The following is a 21,167-nucleotide window of genomic DNA, read 5'->3' as shown; positions in this document are numbered from 1 at the left end:
CCTTTTATGCATGTAATAGCATAGGTGATATCCAGTGTTTGTAAGTCACCAACCAGAGATGTTAAAAGTTTTGGTGACTAAGACAGTATTGCCATCTAGAGTCACCAGCAACTCTGGTCACCAGACAGGGTAAAGACGTTTATTCATATTTTGCAGAATCATGCTGTCTTATTGAAATGTGTTTTACTTTTGGATGTTGATGACTTTGCATCAATATTCGATATCACATAAACAAGGCAAACAATGATTTGTTGTATGCTTTTTATCTTATATTTTAAGCAAATCTCACAGAAGAGACCTTGCAAGCCTGTCTCTGCTCTATCATTATTTTCATGGTCCCCACTTGCTTATCAACAATTTCCCCATCTCTATCTGTGCCTGAATCTAAATGCAGATTTCATGAACAAAGCTTCTTTCATAGAACTGCTCGCCTGTGGAACTCTTCCACTGGCTTGCTTTTCAGTTGACTAAAATATAGTCATCTTCAAGTCGAGTGCAAACAAGTTCTTATTGAGCTGGACCGTAAATAATCAAAGTATACACTTTTCACCACTAATAATTACTATACTGTTATCCAGATGATTACTGCACATTCATTAACCCTTATCCTCGAGTGCCCTTTGAGTCTTCACAAGTGGTGACTCCCTTGTAATAAAAAAACAAAACAAAAAAAAACATCCAGTTTGATAACTAAATGGTTGTGGTTTGATGATAATTGTTCTGGAAGAGTTGTTATCCATAGGCATAAAGCTGAAGATTTGTTTTTTTTTTCTTTTCTTGATTCCATATGATCTGTGAAAATTCTATGATTAATTAAAGAAATGATGTATAGAGAAACTCTTCAGTTGATCAGAATCGTTCAAGTGATTAAAGTCTCTTACTGCACGCATGCTGACCTTTGCCACAACACATTTGAAGGAGACTTGTGAAGCGCAATTAACTGTTTTATCCAACTTATGTTAATCTGCAATGCAATGTCGTACAAAATCATCCTTTTCCATTCTCTAACCTCATATCATTATAATTGCTTTTACCTCCACTTTATCAGCTTTTGCTATACATATCCTGAACATAAACTCCCGAGATAGAGTGCACTGTCAAATTTTTAAAGGTAGTTTCAAGTGTTGGTGCGTTTCCTTGTAGAAATTCAAACATGTAATATCTAATGCATTAAGTTCTCATCTCCTATCATAAAGCAAATCCTTATTATGAGTTGCTGACTGCACGTGGATCTGTTGTAAACTTAATGTATTTTCTCTTCAAATCACCAAGGTCAAAAGTCCTAACAACTTCCCTTTTTATAACCTTCCTGATGCAAACAGATTTTGCTGAGAAGCAAGGTTGATTAACATTTAAAACCATTAACGAATCATTATCTATCATTGCCTTTTGAACTTTTCTCTCTTTAGGAACTCATAAATCTTTAGTTACTTCTGTTACTGACAGCAACATTTCCAACTTGAAATCTGGCAGTTGCCTCATGTAATCATAATGTATTTTGCTCAATGTTTTTTCTTTTTCTTTTTTTTTGGGGGGGGGGGGCTTGTTGCAAGATCGCTTGAAGTCATTCCTCTCAATGCTGCTAGAGCATCAGCCAGTTCTGATGGAAACTTTTTTATTTGTAGACTTATAAACTTGTTGATCTCTGATTTATAAACACCTCCTTGCTCATGTCTTTGACAGTTTTATACATAACATTGTAGGGCAACGTTTAAAAAAAAAAAATTTATACGAAGGGTGTGCAATAAGAAATGCCCCTGACCCACTTCCAGTTGTCTGATCTAGCTGAAATTTTGTATGTGCAATGATTTATATCTCTACGGGTCATGTGGCAAATTACAACTCTGAACTAATTGTGGTTTCTGTTTTACAGATGTTTGAACTGAATCAGGTGTGAAATGGAGCCTGTTGAATGTCGAGCACTGATCCGGTTTTTGTATTTGAAAGGATGCACACCACAGGAGACTTTTGATGAAATGAAAGAAACTTATGGTGATAATGCCCCATCATATGATTTTGTAAAACGCTGGTGTCGTGAATTCAAACATGGCCGGAAGTCTGTGGAAACAGCTCCCAGGCCTGGTCGCCCCCCTTCTGCTATTGATGAGGCATCTGTCCGTCCAGTTGAGGCTGTCATTTTGGAAGATCAGCACATTACTATTCGCCAAATAGCCCAAGATGTCAAGATTTGTACAGGATCTGTGGAAACTATAATTCATGACTATTTGCATATGCATAAGGTGTCTGCCAGATGGATTCCCAGGTTGCTCACACCATTCCAGAAGCGAGAATGCGTCGAGTGCTCGAGGATGAATTTGGAGGTGTGCCAAGAAGAGTCAAAGTATATCAAAAGACTGATTACACAGGATGAAACCTGGGTCCATCACTATATTCAGAGACCAAAGCCCAGTCAATGCAGTGGAAGCACTTGGACTCACCACCTCCAAAGAAGGCAAGGGTGCAGCCCTCCACTGGCAAAGTCATGCTCACAGTCTTCTGGGACCAGGACAGAGTAGTGATGACAGATTTCCTGGCAAAGGGTACCACAATTACAGGAGTCTATTATGCTTCACGTTTGAGGAAATTAAGGGAAGATATCAAAATCAAGAGGTGGGGCAAGATCAGCAAAGGTACCCTCCTCCTGCAGGACAACGCTCCGGTCCACAACTTGCATGTCGCCAGATCAGAAGCACGGGCGTGTGGTTATGAAATCCTCCATCCATCCTCCCTACTCTCCTGACCTTGCACCCTCTGACTTTCATCTCTTCCCAGCCATGAAGTTGTTTTTGAAAGGAAAGCGTTTCCCAGCAGCCTTGATTTCTGAAGTCACGTCATGGTTGGAGGACCAATCTGGGATGTTCTACAAAAACGGTCTCCAGAGCTGCATCAAACTATGGGAGAAATGCATAACTCTAGGTGGTTCCTATGTAGAGAAAGACTAATAACTGTGCCAAGTTTCGTTGCTCTACTGCTATGGGAAGTGGGTCAGGGGCATTACTTATTGCATGCCGCTCATACTAAGCCGACCTCTTAATGTAACTTTTAACTTTAAAAGGTAAAATAATTTGTGTAAATCTTAAAGTTTAACTAAAAATACCAAGAATTATAATTTTCTTCTGAAAATGTGATTTGTCAAAGAAATGGCTATAATATTAAGCAGACGTATCTACTAATTGGAGACTTTTGGACCCTGTCTAAGAGGGTGAGACTAGTGGTAGATGCGCAAACCCATATATGGCAACAATACTCTATGCATAGATGTATGGTGGCTTTGTAGAGATATAGGATGCTCGCAGGTGTGAGAACTTTTCTGGCACAATATAGAGAGTTCAGCTAATTTGCAACAGCCTTGGCAATGTCTTCAATGTATTTGTTTCAATTCATGTTGCCTGTGAATGTTAAGCTGAAGAGTTTTAAAAAAAATTTTATTTTTTTAATTTTATAATCTGGGGGAAAATCTAACTTCCCAACAAAGGAACACTGTGTTAGAACAAAAATAAATATTCACTAACTGCAGACAAAATAGATTAAGTGTAGCATTAGAACAGATACTACACTTTTGTTTCTAGCCAAAACCATAATTGGATATTTCTCTCCCACTGCAAAAAATATAAAACAAGAGTCAGAAAATGGGATTGAAAAGTCAGTGTCCTTGAGAAGGAGTATTCTGACCTGCAAAAAGTACTTCTGTGGCCCAGTCGGCATTTCCCAAACGATTAGCGATGAACTAAGCTGGGAGGATGGACCTTCTAGAACTGCACAGGTCTAGCATCATACCACCATGAACAGGAGAAAGGTCATTGCAAGAATGGCCTATAATCTTATTTCACTTGAACTTGAATTTAATGCTTCCATTCTATTTTCGATTTATTACAGAAAAAGATATTCATCTGCGAATGCAATTAGAACTTTTTCATAGCATGATTTAATTTCTTTTCAACTGTGATCCACATAAACAATTCAATAATTTTATCTACGTGTAATAAATCAAACTCTGAAATGTTTATTTTAGCACCAACAACTATTTTAATGATTGACCATTCCAAACATATTAGAACTAGTTACTAAAATTTACACAAACTTGTTTCATATATGTTTCTTTGGTTGTTTATTTTTATGAGATTGTCGATTACACATATTCCTGGAACAAAGCCTTATTGTTATCTTGACTGTTTTTTCTTAGGAGTTTAAAAAAAAACAGTTGGTTTCAAATTTTGTAGAAGTAGTTTAGTTTTTTTTTTGTTTTTTTTTTATAAAGCAGTCTTCCTCAAATCTTTGGTTAATGCTTAAATTTTGATTCCCCTGTTATTTATTTATTTATTGGAAGGTTGACACATTTTAAAAGAAATGCATTTCAATTTAAAAATAATTTATGTGCATTAGAAGAGACATCTTAAGATTTCCATGACTTTGATAGCAACAGTAGAATCAGCCAGTACAAACTTAACATAAGAGGCCAGCTGAAATAACTCATGTTTGGATTTTAATCTTTAAATTTTCTGTTTTAATTTTTTGTCTTAAGCCAATTAGCAACTTAAAAACAAAACTGAACTTCAAGGAAAAATTATGGTAAAAATATTAACAGAAAAATATTTGAAAATAAGGAATGCATTTTGTTGCTTTATTTATTTTTCTAAATATATTATTACAACCTTGCTGGGTGAATATGCTCTTTTTTGATTCTTGATTCATTCCTAAAAAAATCTATGAACAGTTCCACTCCTAAACATTACATTTTCAGAAATATTTTATCTGATAGTTCTCAAAAATGTCGTCTAAATATAATTTTTCTTCATTTCTGAATTCGTTCAATTCCATCTTAAAATCTTCTACACCCGTTGTTCTTAATTCAATCTCGCAACTTATTCCAAAAGACTATTATACTCTATTAGCAACAAAAAAAAAAAAAAACAATAGGTCAATTGGTCAAGTTTTTGAAATCGGTCATGACAATATTCTTCTGGATTTAAAACTATTAAAATGTCCACCACAAAAGTTTAAAATGCAATTATTCTGAAAGTTTAAATTAAATCAGTCTCCTCTGGAGTAAAATATTTAATCCTAATTAAAAAAAAAAAAAAAAAAAAAAAAAAAAGATTCCTCTTGTCACTCTTTGTAGTACTCTTAATCTCAATATTAAATTAAAATTTTCATATCTAAGACCAGATCAGAGAGCAATAATCAATATGAGGTCTTCTCAGAAATTTATATTTTTTTAAAACGTTTGGCTTTAAATAATATTTATCTCCATCTAATTATCTAATTTTCTCTTCATAAAATAGACAAAATATGACTTTTCTTCTTTAGAAAAAAAAATAATATATATGACTTTAATCCTATAGAAAAAAAATTAGATTTAAATTAGTTTTAAATATTTAAAATCAGCAAGACTATCCACTTTTGCACTATGGCATGAATAACATGATGGGGAAAAGTTAAGTTTAATATATTTTTAAAGTGTGCTTTATTAATAGAACAGAAATCCGTAACTGAGGAAAGTTTTTTTTTTTTTTTTTTTTACCTGCACTAATTTGATCCCACTGTATGAATGCCGTTTCAGAATGAGTAGAATTTCCTGAACAAAAATTTTGCACCGATTACAAAATCAATATATAATGATCATACTAAACCTTATGCCTAGAATCTTTGTTCCAGTTTTGATTCAAAACTATTACATTATTTTTTATTCTAGAAAATATCTAAAATTTAAGCTTGAGGGGTCTTAAGAAATTCAAATTCTGAGAATCCTGCTTAATTTGTATCTCATGACTATGGATCAAATTTAATGCAAATCTGAAATATTTGAATTTTTAAATGGGAGGTTATGCCCTTTAAAATTCTTTTAAATAGTAAAAAAAATACCTGAAATTGGAGCATATTTATTAATTGATATCTTTTGTCAGAATTTTACACAAATCAGATGTATTTGAATTTTCATGAAGAGCTTCCACCCACCCTCCTTATCTCATTTGCATAAAACTAAAAGTAAATATAGCCCACATTACCCACCTTTATATCTAACACCAACTGTGTTTAAAGATTTATGATTGGTTAATTAGTCGAGGGGCGAATCTTATACATACAAATATATAAACATATACATGTACCTTGTCCAGTGATTATTTTAAATCACATTTCTTTAAAAGTATATAACGGATAAAAATCTAATGACCAAATTACATGTTAAGTTATAAAATTTAAAACTATGAATAGCTTATTAAGAAACCATTTTTATAAGGGTATGAAACATGCTTTTAATAAAGACTTTTTTTATTTCTTTTACAGGTAAGTTCTGCTGCAATGTATTTTTGAATGGTTTCAGGAAATTCATTTGTATTTGCAGTTTTCTGGTAAGATATTTTATTTAAATCTCTTTTGCTGATGCAAACTGCAAAATGTATTGCAGCGAAAATATTTGAAAATCCTTAGTAATAGCAATACCACACCATTTATTTTCTTTACATCGAATAAACTTAAATCAAGTATTATTGAAAAGAGGATAAAAAACAAAGAAATATCTTTTAGTTTTTAAAAATTAGAACTGGGGTTATAACCATTCAAAGTATCAAGAAATACATGGTTCAGATAGGTTTATTTATGAGCATCTCACTTGGTAACTTAAGGACTGATTAGCATCGTAATTAGCATATTTCAGTTTCATTTTAATGGTTTTAAATATCATAAAACAACTAAAGAAATGGGAGGTAAAGTTTTATCATCATGTGAAATATCATTCTGATGGACATTATCATTTGTCATCATTACACCGTGAAAAATCAAAGATGGTGACCAAGGAAACCAAGATGGCCACCACGACATGATTCAAAGAAATTATTAACAAAATATGGCTTGTAGCATATCAAATGAAAGGAAATTTTGTACAGACTACAATTATTTTCAAGTACATTAAACTAATTAGCATAAGTTTCATCAAAAATGTCATAGCTTTAAGTTGCTGTTACAATTATCTAGTGGGTTTCTACCCTTATTTTGTATATTTTTTATTTTTAAGTCATTGTCGAGACTTCAAAGATTTCAAGAGACTTTGCTGTCATTTTTTCTTGTTCTCATATAACGCTTTACACTACTTGTTTTTGAACAGAATAAGCATTTATAAAACCAAAAATTTATCGAGGTAGGTAGAAGAGTAACTTATCTTACCTTTGGTAACATTTATTTGTTAAATATTTGTTTTTTGACCGCTTTTTCAAACCTATGTGGATTGTAAAACTAACTCAATAAATGCTATCAACAGCAAGATAAGTTATTCTTTTACCTCACTGGATAAGTGGTTTGCGTGTTTAAACTCATTTGAAGGTGTTTTTTACTTAAATAAATCAAATGGTGTCGCGTGAAGCTGTTTGAATTAAAATTAAACAAAAATATTTTTTTTAATGAAATAAAATACTTCTAGCGCTATATTTGTAATACTATTTTCAAGTAAAATTCAATTTTTTTTATATCGTTTATTATTAAATTGTTAGGTGAAAGTACAGAATAGCTACAAAACACCTTATCCTCATGCTAAGAATGGGTTTTTAGATAAAGCTTTTCAGAAGTTTGGGGACTCTGTTTTAAAAATATACCAAATTCCAGAAAATCTATTTTAACGAAATCAGTATTTATTAATTAACAGTAACAGAATATAATTTTTATACATATTTATATTGTAACATTTTTGGGCGTCTGATTTGTTGTATTAAACGTTCCTATCCCATTTAAACATGTTTTTCATTTAGTTTTATACAAATAAACTTTTGATACTTATGCACTTATGTTACAGTACTGAAATAATATTTAGAAATCCATTCTTAACATGGGAGTGGAGGGTGTTTTGTAATTATTCTGTATTTTCACCTAACAATTTAATAAAAAAAATGTGATAAAACTTGAATTTAACTTAAAAATACTATTTTAGAAAAAAAAAAAAAATAGCATGGTAACATAAGTGCATAAGCACCAAACTTTCTTCTATTAAAATTTTTTTGTTTGAATTGAATATTTTTTGAAAAAGAATTTTCTGGCCCTAAAATAGAATATTACCATAAATTTTTTCTTTTCATAATCAAAAACTGATGTTTTCTACATGATTAAAACTAAAAAATGTATACCTCATTGCTGTAAGCTACTTTCTAAACAGATGTTTTGTTATAAATTTACATCACACGGGACTGAATATTGGCACTCGCTATCATTTCTATCGGTGCACACGTAAAAAGTTCTTTACCAATTCTTTACAAATTTTATAACAAAAGAAATAAATATATTGGCTATTACATACCTTTTGACCGAAGTTTCTATCTTGATTTATTTTTGTACTAGAAAGCCTCAACTTCAAGATGTTTTAACTTTTGACTGGAAAGTTGCACGCATTTTGTTCAAATTCCATGATAAAGACAATTCCTTTCTCTTATTGTTTTAAAAATATGAAATGTCATTGACTAGTAGAACTTCTGTGTTGAGTATTTATATGAACAGACGTAAAACACGTGCATCCGAAAAGTCATCTACCACTCACAGATACGCCATCGCAGCGTGTTTCATAGTTATTAGGCGAAATTACATTGCAGTTTCTTGGAATATACAAATCACAATAAAAAATATTAAAATAACATTTTAAGGAAAATTTTATTTTTAATTCAGTCATAAGTTTTATATTGATTGATGTAGGAAAAATATATTACTGATTTAAAAATTATGACTGACAAATTAAGTAGCAGAATATGCTTTGTCCAGTATTAAATGGTAGTAATCTATTTTTATTTCGGACTATTATTCTCATCTTTTAGTTGTTGTTTTCATCTTTATTGGTTGTTGTTTTTCACGACGTTTCGGCCAACTATTCCTCTGGCCTTCGTCAGGTGGTAACCGCGACGGATAGGAACTTCGAATCTCCTAACTACATTCTCAGCAATCGCTGCCATCCGTAGTTGTTGTCGTCTCACCACGTTTTGGCCAAGTAAACCTCTGGCACGCTTTGGGTAGGAAACGTTTCTGGGCAAAACGTTGTGAAAAACAACAACCAATAAAGATGAAAACAACAACTAATAAAGATGAGAATAATAGTCCGAAATAAAAATAAATTAATATATATAATGCTCATCTCAAAAATGAATTCCAATTAAGGAATAATATATATACCAATCGGTAAGGACCCGACTATGAAAGATCAGATAAAAAAAAAATAAACGTGGATTTATAAGATCGAAGAATCCAACCTTGATCACCCTTCGGGGCCCGTGGCGCAGTTGATAGAGACGTTGAATCTCTACGGTTCAGGATGGACATTGTCTGAAGATAGCGGTTTCAATCCTACCCAAAGCCGGCCAGAGGTTTACTTGGCCAAAATGTGGTGAGACGACAACAACTATGGATGGCATTAATTGTTAATTGTTAATTAGGAGATTCGAAGTTCCTATCCGTCATGGCCAGAGGAATAGTTGGCCAAAACGTCGTGAAAAACAACAAATAATAAAGATGAAAACAACAACTAATAAAGATGAGAATAATAGTCCGAAATAAAAATAAATTAATATATAATGCTCATCTCAAAAATGAATTCCAATTAAGGAATAATATATATTAAATGGTACATCGTTTGGTATTACTAGTCGTAAAATACATATTGCAATTTTCTGACACTTAATCTAGTTTTCTGTTAATGGGAACTTTTGAGAATGATTCAGAATTTACTAAAAGTCCGGATCTCATTTTCAAGATTAAGGACCAACTTAAAATTGAAATAATTTATCCTGTAGATGAATGTCAAAAATTATATTTTATCACTTTAAATTAAAGTTATATCAAAATATTGTTTACATTCCTGGTAGACACTTGAATGTGATGCTGCCATTGCATACAAAAACCACTACTTCAATTGCTTTAAACGTAATTAGATTTTTTTTAAAAACTAAAGTCGCCTTTAGAACTGCCAGCAATCACTGCAAAAGGATTATAGAAAACATCAGTCATATGCTCAGTCCATCAAGTCCAAAGTAGAACAGAGGCTTGGTTCCCATGAGTTTTGGTGAATAATAAACAAGGTCCTGAATAGATGCATGTCCTGTATCCCGACCATCATCAACTGACCTGAAGTGATTTAGTTAGAATTTAACAAAGCCAAACTCTTTGTCAAGAACTTTACAGCAAACTTGACCCTATGCGATCAGGGCCTCCTACTTCCCAAAGACTGAAAATAGTCTGAGTGATATCAATGTATCTGTTCATGATACTGCCACACTCCTCAAGAACCTGGATGCTGTGACGAATTTCATGGTGTCTCAGCCGCTCACACAGTATGAAGGATTAGAACAGATGAAGGTACTGTACGAGATATGTGGTGTTGACAATGTTGAGTGCATTTTACTACTTTGTGAGTATACCAATGGTTAACTGGAGACCAGAGGGAGGATTTAAAATAGGTCAAATAAGCCCTCTTCGTGGACCCCTTTTGTTGCATTTGACAAGTTTCTCTAGTTGTTTGTGCTTCCGGGAAATTGGGTGAATACTTCAGTGACCTACAAAACCTAGCACGACTAATTGAAGAAAATCCCTCTGATCGATGGCGCATTTGTGCTTTCATGGCAGGACTCCCCACTTCGATTAGACAATAATTGCATGAATCCTCAAAGATGGAGCACATAACCTTGGAACGGATTCTTACTAGGGCTCCAGCTCTCATAACAGAAGAGGTAGAAGTGGATAAGCCTATTGCTACAGCGGCCGGGCAATGCAGAGTTTTTCCTCGTGTCTACTGATTTGTTTTCAAACTTCAACCAGGACGCAGTCACACAAGTGTGAAGGTTCCAATCACTTTGTCAGACTGCTGGCAGCCCACGGCAAAGCAAGAAGGACGTTCCTGGAGATACAATTAACTGCCAGCAACAAGGATATGCCGCATCAAGGTGTCCGGGGAAACATGGCCAGGGGCGAGAGATCATGACTATTCTTTCCCCACATAAACCAGAAGTGCTCCCCATAATAAAAGTAAAAATTTATGGGCTAGATCGGATAGCGTTGGTGGATTTTGAGTACTCTTCATCTGTTGTTGATGGGTTCATTAACCCAAAGTACAGAAAAGTACCACAGTTCTGATGGCAGGCAGGAAATACCTTCTAAGCTACAGTGTTGGCAGCATAACTTTAACAGTGACCAACAGGAATTCCCTAAAGGCTGATGTATTGGTAGTAAACAGCAAACAATTGGAATCTAACCTCCTTCTGGGGATGGACGTCAAGAAATTTGCTAGTGTGCATATTGGTGAAGAAGGCAAGGTACATTTTTGCTGAGGTATCTCTTCCTCTGGGTATGACAATAGAGCTAGAACAGCCTGACTTTCATGCTGAGTTCAACCAATGCACTTGAATAGTGTCATGGAAGTGGTCAACCGCCAGAAAAATGATGCAACAATTATGCACCAGAGTGTAACATTATTGCAAAAACTTGTGCATAATATAATAAAGAGCTACAAGTCTGTATTGGGAATGGGTGATTGGTTACATACCCAAAAAACCTGATACGACTAATGGCAGTCATCCAGCAGAGCAAACAAGAGACCAATGCTCGAATATCAGAAATTAAATGAGCATGTTGATCCATTTATGGCCCATGCAGACATATGCACTGAAAAGTTGAGAGAATGGCGGCAAGCAGGATCAAATGGGATTAGAACTCTGTCACACCATCCATCATGTAAACAGTTGTTGATGCTATTTTGAAAGACAAGTGCATACAGCGGGCAACATGTTCCTGTATTGATGTGCATGTGGACGAGTGTTATGCTAGTGACACATGTGAAGAAGCATCTCTATGGCTTTGACCTCCTCAGCAAAGAGCTGGAGTGGCTACAGGATGGTGCAAGAGTATTCGTGCCTATAACGAGATAAACCTTAATCTTATAATGAATTTTTATTGAAAACTTGTTGTCGTTATCGCCACCCCACCCCCTTCGTTTGGTCAAGTTCACCCCTTTTGTTGCTAATGTTCTGGAAGGAATATATTGTTAACTTTCTCACTCCTTTCCACAAAAGCATTTCCAGTCCCACGAGCACAACAATTTTTCTTGAAATTTCCAATCATTCTGGTTCTAACAAAGATAATGTTAAATTCTCTGCTTGGAAATGTCTCTTTGTATGCAGTTTTCAACTCTTATCAAATCACCAATTTTTTTTTTTTTTTTTTTCACTGAATTTCAAATCAAACCATATTTGTCACCAGATACTGACCACAATAAAAAGTTAGCAGCCATCTTTGAAAGTATTAAATTGCTGAGATGGTTATCACTGCTAAAAACAAAAAGTATTCTCCCTACAAGCAAACTACAGTTTAAAATGAGTAACAATATTTTATTTGGAGCTAAGTTACAAAGAAAGTTATTCCTAAATTATCCTTTAATCATATATATATATATATATATGGCAAAAGTGAACGGAAGTCGTCTGCATCTTTTATTTGAGCGACTTTTACAAAATTCACGCTATTCTGTTCTGTCGCGTGTTTGTTCGGCTTTTTCGTATAACAGCGAAACTAAAAACTAAAAGCAAAGCCATCAACGGGCTTTCGTACCGGGACGTCTTGAAAGCAGTTTTCTTTTTAACGTTCTTTTCCTCCTTCATGGTATGGGTTTGAGCCTGCCCGCCTACTACCATTTTTTTTTTTTTTTTGCTCAACATACACCTCCAAACACTCGAGCAATGCCAGGCACCCAGGCTAGTCTAAAAAATCTAAATTAACAAAGTTTATAAATTAACTTATAATCTTCTTCTTTTTTTTTTCTTTTTTTTTCTTTTTTTTTTTTCTTTTTTTTTTTCTTAGTAAAAAGAAAAATTATCTGTCCAAATTCATTTCAGGCGGTGGGGTGTGGATACTTGATTGCTATTTTGTCTCTCCCTTCCTGTAAACACTTGAAATTGTTCTGTCTAGCAAGTTTTTTTTTTTTTTTTACTTCTGTGACTGAAGGAAGATGGAAGTACATTTACTTGTGTAATAGGAAGGAAGTACATATACATAATGAAATGTTTAGTTCAATAACTTTAAATTTAGTTGCATGTCAAGTAGGTCATAAAATGCTTCTTTTTTTTTTTTTTTTTCATCAAAATAAAATGTTTTATGGACCTATGATACAAATAAATACTGCAGGTAAAATTAAGCTAAATGGTTAATGCTTCCAAAATACCACAGAAAAATAATGAACTCGGTACAGATGTCTGAGATACTCTATATTAGAATTTGGTGGGTGGGATCAGTTTTTCTTATAAATTTAAATGTAAAATAATGTCATTTCTGTGGCCATTCTAGGGGTTTAGAGCATTTAACCAAGTTTTTTTTTTATAGATTAGTTCTGACTATATTTTGTGGCTGCTTTTTTTTTTTTTTTTTTTTTTTGTCTAATAGAGAATTGTGTCGTTTCAAGAGATTTTGTTGGGAGCACTAGGACTTAGAATTAATGATAGTGATAGTGTTCAAGCACATTACATTAACTAATTACTTAGATAAATATTTTTATGGTTTTGACAAATTTAACAAAAGGGCTACAATAATAATTGGTCAAGATCAAAGTGTAGTATCTGTTCTTCAGATGCTGCACTTCTATTTCTTGTTCTCTTTCGGTGGAGGAGAAATCCTTCACGACTGAGACAATTTTTATTTTTGTACCTTTTCTCCACGTTAAAAAACGACCCTGGTGTCTAACTCTGTCCCGTGGGGAGGCATAGTAAATAGGTACAATAATATCATGGGGTCTTCATTAACGCTGAAGTCCACAGAATTCCCAGCAGCAATATATTACATATAAACTGTGGAATTTTGACAGGTCCCTAATTTATTGAATTAATATTTGCTCAATGAAAGAAACATTTTTTTTTTTTTTTTACATATGTAGGACATGGCCCAATTGGTAAATATGATGCTGTATTAATAAGGTTTTGTTGAATTTTTTATTTTTTTCTTAAAATTCATTTCTGATCTCTTTCAACATGGTCATATTATCAAACAAGATGGAACCTGACAGGCACATTAAAGTAACTGGTATGATTGATGAGAAGGGTTTGTGGTGGGAGGAGATTTCGATGATCATGTTGCAAAGATCTCTGGTTTTTAGGATGTTGATAAAGGAAATGGATATGGTGATAGGAATGCAGCAGGAGAAAAAAATTTGGTAATGCCATAGACATGTTAGTTGCAAACACTGTTTTTAAGAAAATAGAAAGCCGGCTTGTATAGTAAAGATTCCAGCATCCACTTTTTCAGAAAAGAAAGAAAACGCTTGAGTGATGTGAAAATAATGCTGACAAGTGATTTATGATTTGATTTTTTTTCTTTCTTTTTTTTACACTCACCTTCACCCCAAACAAGACATATCGCCACTTGGACGTAAGGGGCTAATAATTGGGTTCATTGCCTAAGAAAAGATTAACATGGTGTTGGTTTACATTCCATTTGAACTTCTGCATATCAGTACAGTCAGGCAAGTAGGTAGTAGAAAGGGAATTCCAAAGTATAGTTGTTTGAGGGAATAAGCTATAAGAATAGAAAGCTTTCTGGAATTGAGGAACTTCAACAGTGAAGGGGTGTGATTTTGTTGCTAAGTGGGTTCATTGGGGATTTGTACATCGAAGGGGCATAAGAGCAATGAGTTCATCACAGCATATTCCATTAAAATATTTTTAAAACAGGGATGAAACATTGTGGTGATGGGACAGGGGTTGGAGCTTAGTTGACAATGCGGGACCCTTGCATGTCAAGTAGATGCATCTACCTACTTGACATGCAAGTGGCCGCAATACTCCATGCATGGACAAATGGTTACTTTCTAGAGATACAGGATACAGGTGGGAGTAGTTTTCTATTAGAATAGAGGGAACCCACCTTCCTTGCAGTAGCTTTCACAATATCCTCAATGTATTTGTCCCAGTTCATATTGCCTGAGAATGTTAGGCAGAGGAGTTTGAAGGAAGAATTCACAGGTAGTGTTAGGCTACTTTAATTGTTAAAGGAGAGCAGCTTAGTCTTACTAGCATTAAATGTTACCATCCATTCATGGCCCCATTCCACTACGATCTGGAAGTCATTTTCTAAGGATTTTGCCATTGTCTTAGATTTGTGAACATCCATTCATCCCTCATGCAAGTTATAGAATGTTGTATCGTCATACCCCTCTTGGACACAATATTATCAGGGAGGTCATTAATGAATATCAGGAGTAATAGTGGTCCAAGGTTCGATCCCTGAGGCACTTCCACATTAAAGTTATGCTGTTTGGCTGTACGTCTATCAATGACAACCTGGATGGTCCTAATGTCTAAGAAGGATCTAATTATATTTAGTATTCGTCCAGTTATACTTTTTAATTTTCATTAGCGGCCCACCGTACCAGACTTTGTCAAAGGTTTTAGATATAGAGTTACAACTCTGACTTTGCCTGCTTTAGCCAGTGCGTGGTATATGCATGCAGATATGACTGTTAAAAATAACAAATTCTGTACAGATGTCTGAGGTACTCTAACATTAGAATTTGGTGGGTGGGATCAGTTTTTCTTATAAATTTAATGTAAAATAATGTTATTTCTGTGGCCATTCTAGGGGTTTAGAGCATTTAACTAAGTTTTTATTTATATTATAGGAGATTAGTTCTGACTTTTTTGTGGCTGCTTTTTTTTTCCTTTTAGAGGATTGTTTCGTTTCAAGAGATTTTGTTGGGAGCAGTAGGACTCAGGGTTAATGATAGTGTTCAGGGATTGTTTTTTCTGTTTAGGTGGGGATGAGGCTTTCCTAAATCCATACTATTTGTCAGAAAGAAGATTAGCTTTTGCGGGGTGATGGATACTTGATTGATTAAAATGTCAAAGGTTTTAGCAAAGGGAGGAGACTGATACAGTGATAATTAAGCGAGTTGGTCCTTTCACCAGAATTTTTGTACACTGGTACCACAGTGGTCATCTTCCAGATTAGGGAAGCAAGATTCAGCAAGGTATTTGTAGTAGAGTTTGGAAAGAAGGAGGGCTAGCTCAGCTGAACATTTCTTAATTAGTACAGTAGGGATGAGATTAGGTCCACACGCCTTGGAAGTGTAAGTTTTTTATGATATTAAGAACATGAAGGGATGATTTTTACATCATCAAGTGTGGCTTCAGTCCACATAGGAAAATTTGGGGAGGGAGTTCTTTGTTGGCTCTAAGGTGGAGTTGGCAAATTACCCGGCAAGCAGTTCCATCTTCTCGGTTGATGTGCATGCGATATTCTGGTTGTTGGCTAGTGGGGAAATCGCTACACTATTATGAATTCTCCAGAAATCACGAATTCCTATCTTCTGCAATTCTATGCGTTCCCTGGTTATTACAGCATGTTTTCTTTTGGTTGTTGTTATTTCTCTCTTACAATGATTTCTAGCATCTATAAATTTTTTGCCTATTTGTAATTGACTTATGCTTCAATGTCTGCTTTGCACCATTCAGTTTATTATTTAATTGGAATCCATTATTGAGATTAGTAATTTGTGTTATTTATTCATTCATTTATTGCGGACTATTATCCTCATTTTTTAGTTGTTGTTTCACAGCGTTTCGGCCAACTATTCCTCTGGCCTTCGTCAGGTGCTAACCATGACAGAATAGAAACTCTGAATCTCCTAACTGCAACCTCAGCAATTACTGCCTTCCATAGTGAGACGACAGCTATGTAAGGTTGCTGAGGTTGCGGTTACAGGATTCCAAATTCCTATTGCGTTGCGGTTACCAACTGATGAAGGCCAGAGCAATAGTTGGCCGAAACGTTGTGAAACAACTAAAAGATGAGGATAATAGTCCGCAATAAATAAATAAATAACACCATTCACTTGTCTCATTGGCACACTGTTCAGCAGGAAGAGGGAAAATATTGGTCCATGGGGCATCTCTGACATGTTGATCGCTTCCTAGTCAGCTCTTTTGTAGTACCTTGTTGTTTTAAGCAATAGCTCCTCACCTTGTGGTTGGAATTTAAGTGTTGTGTCTACTGATATCACTAGGTCGTCTGCATTTCCAAGTGGTCTGTAGGTAAGGAATAGGTCTAGAAGTGAAGCTGATGTTTAGGATTTAGGAGGCGGGGCAGGGACATAACTGTCTGTGTGAAAGAAATGGGTTATAGGGAAGCTAGATGTATAGCGTTCAGTTGCATCTATGCAACTATTTTTATAGGGATATTAAAGCCACCAAACATGTATTTTGGCGTTATTATTCAAGACATAAGAGACATGATTAGTTAGGGTACATTTCGAGTTAAGGGAGAACGGTAGCGAAAATATAAGTAACTAACATAGTGATGCAAGGCTAATCAAATACACATAAAGGCCTGGTCATCCAATTCAAGACGTTGCTCTCTAGTTAAGGTGGTGTGTGTTTCAAATAAGATTTCAAGCCTGTACATATATCTATACGGCAGAGAAGAAGGCATCATGTTAAAGTAGTAAGAGGGAATTGAGAAGTGTAGGTTTGTTTCACTTAATGCTAAGATATCCAGCGAGTTTACTAAGAGGTAAGACTAGATTACTTCTGAGCCTACAGATATTTTTGAATGCAAGCCTTAAGGGAGGAGGTGAATTAGTTTTGTTTGGGTGGTTGCCTGGTTTAATCGTGATATTTCATTGGATTGTCATTTCATGACATTTTTGTTTGATTTCAGGTTGGATGGGGAGTGTTGGGTAAAGTGGGCCACTTTTGATGACAAGTATACGCACATAAGTAATCCATTAGCTGAGTTCTACTTAGAAAGTTGTGGGCTTGTGAAATCCCAGCATCAGGGTCCCTTTCCATGTGCAACATGGCACTACAAACAGCTGATGACAAAGCAGCTGCTCTAAGCACTACAAAAGATTTGGGGTGGCTAATGTACTGTCAGTCAGAAACAGCTGCCAAACTGACCAACCGAGTTGCGTGTAAGCAAACCCAATTTGCTCAGTTTGTGAGAGAAAGAAAGAAAATAGAGATAGGGAAATGGTGTTCCATGTCGTAGTCAGGAAACAGGGTGGCTCTGGTGAATTGCTAGTATTGTACTTCTGCACCTGGTTAATAGACAAAGGAGTGTGAAAGTCAGCAATAAGCAGAGCCAATCTACTCCCTAAGCAATTTAGGTTTGCAAGCCGAAGAATTTGTTTGAGTCACCATCTCTAGGAAGGTTGCCGACCAGTTTTAATAGCAGTTTTCCTTCTACTATGTGGATGACCTGACAAGATCTGTGGATCCATCATTTCAAGAGGGGTAACTATGCACCTATTTTCTACACCAGGTCTGCGCCCCTGCAAGGATGTAAATATTAAGTATCCTACTTAAAGTTTTGCTCTATTCTAAATAAATAGGAGATAGATTTAAGATTAAACTTTTTATTAAGTATAGTGAGAAAAGTAATCTGTTTTTAGTAATTAATTTGTTTTAAAATGAATGAATAAAATATTAATAAGTAATAATGGATATGTACGAAAATGCAAAGCTGAAGAAGCAATTTCATGAGGTAATCAAAGTTTATCAGCAAGAGAAAGGTGTGGAGGCTGAATGAAGAACGTGTTAAATGTGATAGTGTTCAGTTAGCAGAATCACTACTGAAAGTGTGAATAAGAAGACGATACACTGTCATAAGCAATAGACAACACTTGTGTATTGGTTGAACCTGTTATCAAGATGGTGACCTGGTGGTGAAATGAAGAAGTTGGAGTGTATCAAAAATAGAAATGGCGTGAGTGGAGAAAAGGTTTAATGACTAAGGATATATATTTAGTAGCAAAGAGGACATCAAAAATAGCAATGTACAAAGCCAAGATGCAGACTCAGGAAGCTAAGCTTCTACATCTATTATATGAATCTCACCTGTCTGTTTAAATGTATGTATGCATGTATATATGTTTGTATATGTGTCTAAAACTTTTCTCCGCAGAATCAGACCGTGTTGAAACCTGTACTGTCTGAAAGGGAATTCATCCAGTGGGTTAAGCTGTCTTCATATGAGTTCAGTGTGTCCCACGTTAAAATGGTCAACCCTCTCTGATTGGGAGCTGAGTCTTCAACATACTTCAGCCATTTGCAGTTTCAGTAATGAATTACAAAACAAAAAAAAAAAAAAAAAACCGTGCCTTGGTCAAACACTGTGCATGACTCATAAACATGATTGTAATGGCTTTTTGTTTTTGATTGCTTTGTGTTGGGAAACTATCTGTGTTGGGATTTATGCCTGCAGACTGATTGGATCCAACTTGAAGCTCTGTGATGCAAGTTAATTCTGAGTGAGATGAGTCTCTCAATCGAATTTCTCTTGTTCACCTTTTCTTCTATTAATTTACAAATGTCCTTTTAATGTGTCACAATTTCACCTGCAACTTTTAATCCTTTACCAATGCTTTTTTTTTATATACTTCATTTTTTTTCTTATTAATTGAATGTTGGCAAGAGTAAGTACTATGCTTCTCATAAAAAATTAAATTCAGTCAACTTGCTAATACTGGACTCATGACATGAAAGCAAACAGAATTTCTATCTTGATATTCATTGGCAAACGATGCAATTTTTTTCATATGATCATTTTCTTTTGAATGTTGATACTGTTCAATATATTTTCATTCTCTTCAAATAAAATCTATTGAATCATGTCAAAGGATCTCTCTTCTGCCTCCCTCTGGTTTGATAATGGACGTCATCCACTGTGCACGGTCATCTTTGTTTTAATGGATGATAAATAAATTCCATCGTAGATAATCTATTACTAATATACTACAATATAAATGTAACTGGATATGCAAGATTGGTGCACACACATAAAAATATATTTTTCTTCTGAGTTTGTTCAGCTTTTTATGCTTTGCTTTTCACTCCTTTCTGTACTGAGTGGAAATGGGATGCACTTAAATCAATTGTTTTTCTTTGGTGTCCATACAGTTACAGTAGGTGGTCACAAAATTCAACTAATGATAAGGATTCCCTACTCTTCAGAAACGGGTTCTCTTTAAGCCTATGTGAACTATCTTATTCGCAGCAGTCCCACAATTATCAAAGTTCTAACTAGTATGCCCATATACCCATATTCTATAAAGCTAACAAGTATCAACAAAGTTTCTGGGCCACCTTGAAAATCCCTTGACTACTACAATTCCTCTTTTTGCAATTACATTTAATGAAAAAAAAATAATGATGCAAAATGGAACTTTTAACACTTATATATTTTCAATGATCATGCTTTTTCCTCACTTTGAACTTTCTTCAAATGACAACATTCAACATTTCAAACACAGAATTTTCTTGTACAAAATTTCTTTAGTACGACTGTAAATGTTTTCTTTCTTAACCATATTTTTATTACTTTGAATTATTTATTTGCAAAAAAGAAATGACATTTTAAACAAATTAGGCACAGGGCCATTCAAATGTCTAGGGAAAATGGATGTCATTGGTCATCCTTTGTCACCATAACTAAAAAATGTCTATCCTACTCTTGGCTAAAATCATCAGTCACTATAATACCACATTTACCCGAGGACTGCCCCACTTACATTTTTTAAATCGTGAAACTAAATAACATATCTGTACAATCATTTCATTTGTGTGGAGTGGAGAAAAAAAAAGAATAAAAAAATTTGTTTAGTAAGACTCTTCCTAAATAATAGATCGCTCACTGTTTTCCAGTTTGTTTTGAACCAAAAAAGAACAGGCCAATCTCTAAATGGGGTGAGATCTAAATTGAAAAAAAAAACAATGGGATGTGGGAGTTTGTAAAATGATATCCTTTCCAGATAAATACAGTGAAAAAAAAAATTAATATGTAATTGATCCAAAACCAAAATATATTAATTTTAATATCCTAGTTTTTTAATAGGATTTATAAAGTTTAAGTAATTCACACTATTGTATTTCTGATTTCAATAAATAATAAATTAATCTAATATATAAAGTCAAGTCCATCAGATTCTCAATATCAGACTTAAATAGCATTTCATTTGCCAAATCAATATTTGGGTGTCTTTCTATTTTTTTTTTTTTTTTTTTTTTTTTGTGTTTCACTCTAAACAGAGCAAATTGCAACTGATACGTTAAAGGCTATTGTGAATTAGGGGCCATGCCTACAGGGATGCTCTAAGTAGGGGGTTGAGCAATAACATATTTGTTCACTTTACACTTAAAGTTTTACATGTTATTACAATCAGAGAAGCAGGA

At 34.4% G+C, this 21,167-nt stretch overlaps 1 protein-coding gene across 2 annotated transcripts in view; it reads left to right on the top strand.

Annotated features, from left to right (window-relative positions):
- LOC145293137 (beta-arrestin-1-like) overlaps window positions 1-21,167 on the top strand; it is a 252,833-nt gene that overhangs the window by 94,706 nt on the left and 136,960 nt on the right. The window lies entirely within an intron of this gene.

This window comes from Euprymna scolopes, chromosome 14 (assembly GCF_053919585.1).
Source record: "Euprymna scolopes isolate OS-2025 chromosome 14, ASM5391958v1, whole genome shotgun sequence".
NCBI classification, from domain to species: Eukaryota; Metazoa; Mollusca; class Cephalopoda; order Sepiida; family Sepiolidae; genus Euprymna; species Euprymna scolopes.
Note: the sequence above shows the minus strand (reverse complement) of the source record. Positions and strands in the feature narration are given on the sequence as shown.